Source organism: Schistocerca nitens, chromosome 3 (assembly GCF_023898315.1).
Source record: "Schistocerca nitens isolate TAMUIC-IGC-003100 chromosome 3, iqSchNite1.1, whole genome shotgun sequence".
NCBI classification, from domain to species: domain Eukaryota; kingdom Metazoa; phylum Arthropoda; class Insecta; order Orthoptera; family Acrididae; genus Schistocerca; species Schistocerca nitens.
In genome coordinates this window covers 466948516-466957491 of record NC_064616.1, presented here as the reverse complement: position 1 = coordinate 466957491, position 8976 = coordinate 466948516, and the positions used below count along the sequence as shown (strand labels likewise).

The 8976-nt window shown below is 38.0% G+C and overlaps 1 non-coding gene across 1 annotated transcript; it reads left to right on the top strand.

The window, feature by feature from the left end:
• Window positions 1-638: 638 nt before the first annotated feature.
• Trnar-gcg (transfer RNA arginine (anticodon GCG)) lies at window positions 639-713 on the top strand. The gene has a single exon. It is a non-coding gene; the product is annotated as a tRNA-Arg (tRNA).
• The last annotated feature ends 8263 nt before the right edge of the window (window positions 714-8976 follow it).

Here is an 8976-nt window from a genome sequence, read left to right as displayed (position 1 = left end):
TTGACACAATCGGACAGTTCAAAACAAAACTAAATTTTTTTTTATTAAATAAAAGTTACTACGCAGTAATGGACTATCTGAATTAAAACATGTAGTGTAATTAAAGTATCCTGCATTGTAATACATGAGGAAATCAAAAATTGTACAGTACTATAAGAAAATTACAAATTACACAAGGATATAAAACTAATTTAAGATACCTCAAAAATGTGTGTAAATACAAATTTTATGTGTATAATTGTAGGTATATTGTATTGTATATGATTTTGCTGACGAAATCCACACAATGTAAATTGTTACATGGATTAATAAAGAAATCAATCAATCAATCAAAGCACTCCTGAAAGAAAGGATATTGCGGAGACATGGCTTAGCCACAGCCTGGGGGACGTTTCCAGAATGATAGTTTCACTCTGCAGGGGAGTGTGCGCTGATATGAAATTTCCTGGCAGATTAAAACTGTGTGAAAATCTCATTCTGGAAACATCCCCCAGGCTGTGGCTAAGCCATGTCTCCGCAATATCCTTTCTTTCAGGAGCGCTAGTTCTGCATGGTTCGTAGGAGAGCTTCTATAAAGTTTGGAAGGTAGGAGACGAGGTACTGGCAGAAGTAAGGCTGTGAGGATGAGGCATGAGTCGTGCTTGGGTAGCTCAGTTGGTAGAGCATTTGCCTGCGAAAGGCAAAGGTCCCGAGTTCGAGTCTCGGCCCGGCACACAGTTTTAATCTGCCAGTAAGTTTCAAGATCATTCCAGTCACCTATTGGCTAGCACTTACTGTACATCTTTGATATATTTGAGATGAGTTGACAGTTGATGTCCCACTTAGGCATGGGTTTCATTTATACTGATATTGAATTTTGTTTTACAAGTTTTAAGTTTAGGCGAGTGAACTTTTTAAATTTTTAAAAAAAATTTCATCTTTTGTAGCCTGATAATGTATTAGAAACACTTCTTGTCCATATGTTCTGTAATGTTAATTATAGATCTGATGATGGCAGTAGCCAAAATGATATTATAAATAAAGACATAAATAAAGTTATCTGAACAGTTTTATTCACAAAACCCCTTTGTATAGTGATGCAGAAATACTTACCATTTGCATATTCAGGCATGTAGTACATTTTATGCCAGTTTGATGTTTATTGCATGCTGGTTTCTGATGATGGAATTTTAATTGTGAGAGTTTCAGGTGACAGGTTGGGAAGTAAAACCAGTATGCACTCAGTGTGTTTGCCAGGGGGATTTCATCAGAGGCAACTGTGACTACTAGGGGCTACTGAGTTCACTGGATGCATCCCATTGCAAATTGCATCTCAATGCAGCATAAATGCACCTGCCATATTGGTTCAGAGGTTCCTTTAGATGATGCTGTTTCTGCACAAATGGCTACGCACAGACAGCTTGGCAATGTGCTCATGCACAGGCACTGCAATCATATCTCACATCGCCTGCAGGTATCAATGGACAAATTGCTTGCACATATGCAGAACCAGATCTGAACATGGTGCAATAGGACTGCTTGGTGGGTTGCCTATCCAACCTGCACCCACTCTCACACAAGCTGACTTGCTGAGACAGCTACGGAATAGGCTGCTTTAGATATCCAAATAATATGATGATGATAAAAAGGATTGACTGTGGTCTACTGGTTTGGAGTTGTGTGGATGTTTTAATCTGGAAAAAATTTCAGAACAGCCACATACTGGTTGTTTCACTGCCTTTTAATTCAATGTACATATTAATATGAAGACTTTTATGATTAGCCCAGCTCCAATAAAAATGTCTGACTGGATTTTATTTCGTTTTACTGATGGTCACACATACCATGTCACTTCACATGAGCATCATTGTTTTGAAATTTGTCACCACCAGTATGTGATTTTACATGTCCATTTACTTCTGGGAAAGAAAATTTTACAGTTGTTGAAACCATGGTCAAGGGTTGTTAATAAACATTTATACCTGCAACTGGTTGGCTGATTTTCTCAAATCATTCATTTACAGACATTGTTGCTGAAGAGCAGCTATGCTAAAAATTTCCTATATATTTTATCTATTTGACCAACTCCAGAGGCATATTGGGAAGTGTGCTGCAAAAAGGCATGAAAGGTTTCTCTCTTTACTGTGCAACATTTTGCATTTATCTACATTTAGAATCCCTTTAATTGGAGTTTTGTTTAGATATTACTGGATTTCTTTACAATTATGTTAGTATGACTGCTCATACTAAACAGAAATAGTCTCATTAAAATAGTTCAAAAGACAGGCTCAGCCCACTTATAGTGGCGATTTCTGTGCTTTTTCCATGCTGTGATTGACAGAATATGTTTTTGAGCTGTTGATTAAATTTTTATACAGCATTCTTCGACTATAAACATATAATCTTTATCAGGTGTTGACTATGTTGAACTTGAGTGTTTGTGTTGTCAGGACCCCAGAGCACACCTAAAACTATTGTCTGAAGCACCTGAAAAAGATAACTAGGTAAGTTGTTGAAATATTCTGATCAAAAATGTAACTTTTATTCTGGCTAAACATCCAGAAAACACTTTATAAATAGATGGTTTGGTCATACAGTGAAGATGTGTTCCAATTACACTTATTCACAGGAATCCAACGTCTTTCATATCTCAGCTGAAGGTTCACAGTACATGATGATCATTAGATTTCACCTACCACCTAAGATGGCACAGTAGTTTAGGTGCTGAGTTCCATCCAGAAGTTCAAATCCCCTTTCCGCCATCCCAGGTTTAGATTTTCAGTAATTTGCCTAAATTGTTGAAGGTAAATGACAGGTTAATCAGAAAATGGCCATGGAAAATTTTCTTTCTCAGCCATGTCCAATTTTAACTTGTGTTCAGTTTCTAATTTTCCTTCTTATCAACAAGATATTAAACACTATTCTTCCTCTCTTCTTATATTTTATGTCTAAACAACCTTTTCCTAATCACTTTTCTGGAAGAATAATACACTCATAAGCTAAAACATTATGACCACTGCTCACTGCAACATTGGATGCCATCTGGTGGCATTGCAAACACGTGATGTGATAACAAAAGTCACATGGACAGACATAGACAGGGGATCACCCTAGCAAAGATATGGGCTGCAAATGGGGAAATCCATTGAGCTAAGTGACTTTGAAAAAGTGCAGATTATTATTATTATGCACAATCTGTGAATGAAGCTGGTCTAATGTTCATTAGCTATTGTCATGAGCATCTATGGAAAGAGGTAGAAGGACAGTGAAACTACCACTTGGTGCTAAATGGTTGGAAGTCCACAGCTCTTCACAGAAAATGGGGTTTGGAGGCTTGTTTGCTCTGTAAAGTAGTATAGATGGTTCAAAAAATGGCTCTAAGCACTATGGGACTTAACAGCTGAGGTCATCAGTCCCCTAAACTTAGAACTACTTAAACCTAACTAACCTAAGGACATCACACACATCCATACCCGAGGCAGGATTCACACCTTCGACCGTAGCAGCCACGTGGTTCAGGACTGAAGCGCTTAGAACCACTCGGCCACTGCGACTGGCAGTATAGATGATAATCTGTTTCATCTCTGCCAAAAGAGCAGCATATTTTTGGAGCACATCGTTCATCGTACATGGAGCTGCGCAGCTGACTGCCTCTGCATGTTCACCTGTTAACCCGACAACATTGTCAGTTATGACTGCAGCAGACACAGGACCATTGGGACTCAACCATCAATCAATGGAAATGTGTTGGCTCTTTGGGTGAATCACATTTTTGCTACACTAGGTTGAAGGTCATCTCCACAAACACCATCATCAAGGTGAACGTCAAGTTGAAACGTGCAGCACACCATGGATGCAGGCTGGTGGAAGCAGTATTATGCTATGGGAGACATTCTCCTTCACTTGCATGGGACCTGTTAGAGTAATCAAAGATACGCTGATAGTTGCAAACCACCTGCATCCCTTCATGCTTGATGTCTCCCCCCATGGTGATATCATCTTTCAGCTGTACAATTGGCCATATCTTGGAGCCAGAACAGTGCTACAGTGGTTTGAGGAGCGTTATATTGAACTCAAGTAATGTCTCGGTGATCAAATTCACCTGATTTAAATCCTATGGAACCCTTGTGGGTCGCTATCAGGCGCCATCACCACATACGTAAATCAGCGGCCCATTATTTATGTGAATTACATGGCCTGGGCTTAGACATCTAGTGTCACATACTGCCATAAACCTATCAACAAACTGTCAGATCCCTGATATTCTGAATCAGTTATGTATTTCATTCCAAAGAAGGATAAACAAACTATTAAACAGGTGGTCATAATGTTTTGGCTCATCAGTATACATATGATGACATTCTGATAAGAGAAGTCCTTTCTAAGTCTGTACTGAACCGAGTTTTTTTGAAGAACTGTGCTTATCTTAAGAAACTCATTTCTGCACTCATGGACCATTAAACATAATTCATCTGACTGTGTCATGCAAATGAAGCTCCTTTCATTAGTTTCAGCACCACTATGTTTTGATAAATGATTATTTATTGACTATTAACTTGTACATTGTTTCATGTTCTCATTCAAATCAGGCATATATTAGCATCACTTTTTTTTCTGAACTGCCTTATATTGCTATTGAATCACAGTGAATAATTGTCCTTAATGATAATCTTAATTCTTTCATGTTATTCCAATGCAAGTTGGTCAGTCTGCAGAAATTTATGCTGTAACTCTATTTACACATCCAAATTAATAAATGAATTTTCTAAAGTGTATAATTATATTCCACTGCTTATCTGGCGTACAATGTGGGAGAGAGCAGTCAGGAGAAAGGGAATGAGGTTTGTTTACACGTAGCAGTGGATATGGAGAAGTACCTTTGATGTTCCCAATCCTTTCTAAGTATTGCTGGGAACAACAATGATTAAATGCATTGAAGTTTGATTGATGTTCATATAGCATACTTTTCTTATATGGCACATGTTACGATGTTGTGTACTTCTCTATGAAAAGCATTCCTACTTCTAGTTTAAAATATCCCTGCGTGATTCACTGTCAGTGACATTTAATTATTTTATTGGATATTTTTGATTTATAATAATTATTTTGCAAAACCTGTATCTCCCTAGAACATAGCACGAGACCATAACAAGCTACGCATATTTGCGAAGTGAGCAAGTAGCACAGTTTTAATGTTAATGTTAGCGCTTAAGCATTCTTAAGATGCAATGGTATTTATTCAATCTTTCACACACAGTAACAGGCTGCATTTCATGGAGAACCTTCCTTGCAATGTATGTGCCACTTCAGGATGCAACCCAGTAGTGACTTGATTGAATTCCTACCACAGGCTTAGTAGCAGACCCTGCTTCTCTCTTTTTTAAATGGTATTCCATCAATGTACTTTCGTTTAGAATTAAGAGTTTCATGTTGTTACTAATGTTGATATGGTGTGTACAAATCCAGTAGCATCTCTTATATCAACAACAGCTTCATGCTGGATATTAAATCTTGTTGCAAGATGTTTGCAGAGACCTCCTACCCCATTATAAGTGAGAGACCTGTTGCTGAAAATATCCATTTTTTTTGTCTTAATTCCTGTACTTCAGTGTTGACCAAGCTCATAAAGGTGAAAGCAGTTTTTAAAATGAGATGCTGCACCATCAGTCACATACACATGTTTAGGAAATGCATGGTCTCTAGATGCTAGGTCATCAGTTATCATGCTGACAGTGTAGTATGTATGTGCACTGTCACACATGTCAATATTGATACCTGTGATGTGGGCCAGTGGTAACTTTGAATTTTGTTGTGCAAAGCAACAGACCAGTTCTGAGCAAAGTCGAAATGAAGAACTAATGTGCCAGTATACTGGGATGTGGCTAATTTTACTTCTGCTATGGCCTGCCTCTGAATCCTCCAGATATGATGCTGAGCTATTCCTTTCATGACCCAACGACTAACCTCTATAACAGACTTCTCCAGCTCTACTGTCTTCTTCATCAATTCTCCTCTCTCCCATAATGCATAGGTTATGTCATTGTCAGTATCCTGAAGGTGTAATGCCACAACAGCCATCACTTCAGCACCAGGACACATTGCACTCATGCAACCAACTTTTATCTTGCAGCTCTTGACATATAAACAAAAGCATCAAGTCTCTCTCTCATACTTCCTTCACTGGCTGGCATTTTACTCATTGTGGTCGTAAGGAGTAGAATTTTGTGAGACCAGTTTTTAAATTTGGGTTCTCCTTTTTCATTAGGAGGTTTGCTTCTCTTATTGATCTTTGCATATATCTTTTTACCTTTTTAACTTTTTCACCATTTTCACTAACAGAGATGACATGAGCTCGGTTAGGACTTTGCCTGCTGCAATCCTTGTCATCGCTTAGGTAATATTCCGGCACAACAGTAAGTGTATCATCTTGCAATGGATGCCCACAGTAAGAATCTGGGCACGCCCAAATACCTATCTCATTCTTTATTTAACGAGCTGTTGAAATCAAATAATGTGAGGAAGTGGGTATGTATTTCTGTATCTGCTGCTTAGAGTAGCTACTTGGTATCAATGTCAGTAACTGCACATCTTCTCAGTGTAGGTGGCTGCTGAGATAGCACATTTTGTGCACATTCACTATTTTCAGGTTCTGCACCAAGTGCACCTACATCATACACTTCACAAAGTTCTGAAGTAGTTGCTTGTTTAAATTTTTGCACTTTTCTGTTTACATACTGTTTTCTTCTTATGCTTCTCACCTTTTGTGGACATTTATGGGGAGATACAGTAGGGGCTACAGTAGAAATGCTAACATTCAACACACCAACAACTTCACACCCAGGAATATAATAAATATCTGCACTGTCTTCTTCAGTTTCACATTCAGGTGATGGTGATCGTTCAGGTGGGTTGTCACTAAATTTATTCTTGCAGTGAGTGTATAATTCCTGCACAATGGATGTGATGCTAATACAATTTCTTGGGCACCAAGATATTTCTGCAATACCTCTGACAGATTTCCAACAATTGTGAAGTGTTTTTCACTTTTCTTAAACACTATCTTCTTGTGTCTTTTTTCATAGTCCACGCACCTCACTCTTTCGCTGCTGTATTTCCTCACTGAAACTGTACCTACCAAAAAGTTCAGATCAAACACAAAGCTTGTAGCAGAACAGTTTATGTGCAGGTTCTCACTTGTTTGTTATAAACAGAAGAGCACTGGACACAGTGTTGTCAACATCCATATTTTACGCTAGAAATTCAGTGATGCGAATTATACAGAATCTTGAAAAATTTTAACACTTTACACAGAAAAACATTGCCCTATGTGTTTGCACTAACTACTGACACATTAATCAAACAATATTTTGTATAATTCTCAAAAGTTTTTGGATGGATCTTTTCGAATAAATAATTTGTAAAAACTCATAAAAAAGCAATTTTTTTACATTTTTAGTAATAAACATTTCCATAATACAGACAGCTGAAGCAGAGAAGATACTGTTTATAATTACATCAGTAGTATCTGGTAATATGACAGATTCACTGCAGGGAGTACAGACAGGCAGTCTTGTGAAGTACTTTTGAACACATTTTCTGAAAAGTGTCGTGAGCAGATAGTTCGAGAGCCCCAATGTAATGGAAATACTTGGTACCTTGTAGCTACAAATAGGCCTGACCTTACTGATGGTGTCAGTATAGAGACAGGGATTAGTGACCATCATGCCATCATAGTGAGAATGGTTACTAAAGTTAATAAATTGATCAGGAAGGTTACGAGTGTATTTTTGCTGGAAAGAGCAGATAAGAAGTTGTTAGCATCTCACTTAGAAAGAGGATTGGCAGTATTTAGTTCCAATATGATGGACATAGAGGAATTATGGGCCAAGTTTAAAGGATAGTAAATGACACTCTGGAGAAGTGTGTGCCTAGTAAGTGGATCAAGGACTGAAAAGACACACCACAGTGTAATAATAAAATTCAGAAAATGCCGAGGAAGCAAAGATTGTTGCACTCTTGATTCAAAAGACAACTTGCAAATGATGACAGGCAAAAGTTAGTAGAGACTCATCATCTGTAGGAAGATCGGTGTGTGAAGCATATAACATCCACCACCATCATACCTTAGCCAAAAGTCATGCTGAAAACATGAGAAAATTCTGACCCTGTGTAAAATAGATAAGCAGGTCAAAGGCTTCCATCCAGTCAATCATTTAGCTGTCTTGCGCGGCAAGAGAAGACAGCAAAACGAAAGCTGAAGTTTTAAATTTCATTTTTAAGAAATTGTTCACACAGGAGGATCACATGGGCATATTGTTGTTTGCTCATCACTTGTTTGCCCGTCACAAAGACTCCCATAGTGAGGACATAGTAATAGCCATCCTTAGCACAGAGTAGCAACTGAAAGATTTGAAAACAATTAAGTTATCAGGTCCAGACAGAATCCCATTTTAGTTTTACGAATAGTACTCCATGGCATTGGCCCCTTACTTAGTTTGCATTTATTGTGAATTTCTCATCCGGAACAAAGACCCAAGTGACTGAAAAAAAAACACATGTGACCCCTGTATATAAGAAGAGTAAAAGAACAAACATGCAAAATTACAGACCAATGTCCTTAACATTGATTTGCTACACAATTCTTGAACATATTCTCAACAGTGTAGGACACCCAAGTTTTCCTACTATGCCACTAAAGTGTTTCCCTGGTGGCAAGCATTTTCATCCAGTGGATTTTGTACAACATTGTCATGATAGTTTTCTCCCTGGGATGAGTGATGAATTAAATATTAAGGTTATTAAGAGATCATTAGGAGAAGTCTTGTCATGGGCCACCCAACTTGACTGTAGCAATTTATCGATAGGTCAATTTGAAAAGTGTTTCTTGAAAAAGTTTTGATCTGATACCGAACAGACAGGTACACTCGTTTGCCCACTGCTTGAATACTGCTCACTGGTGTGGGATCCGTACCAGATAGGGTTGATAGAAGAGATATA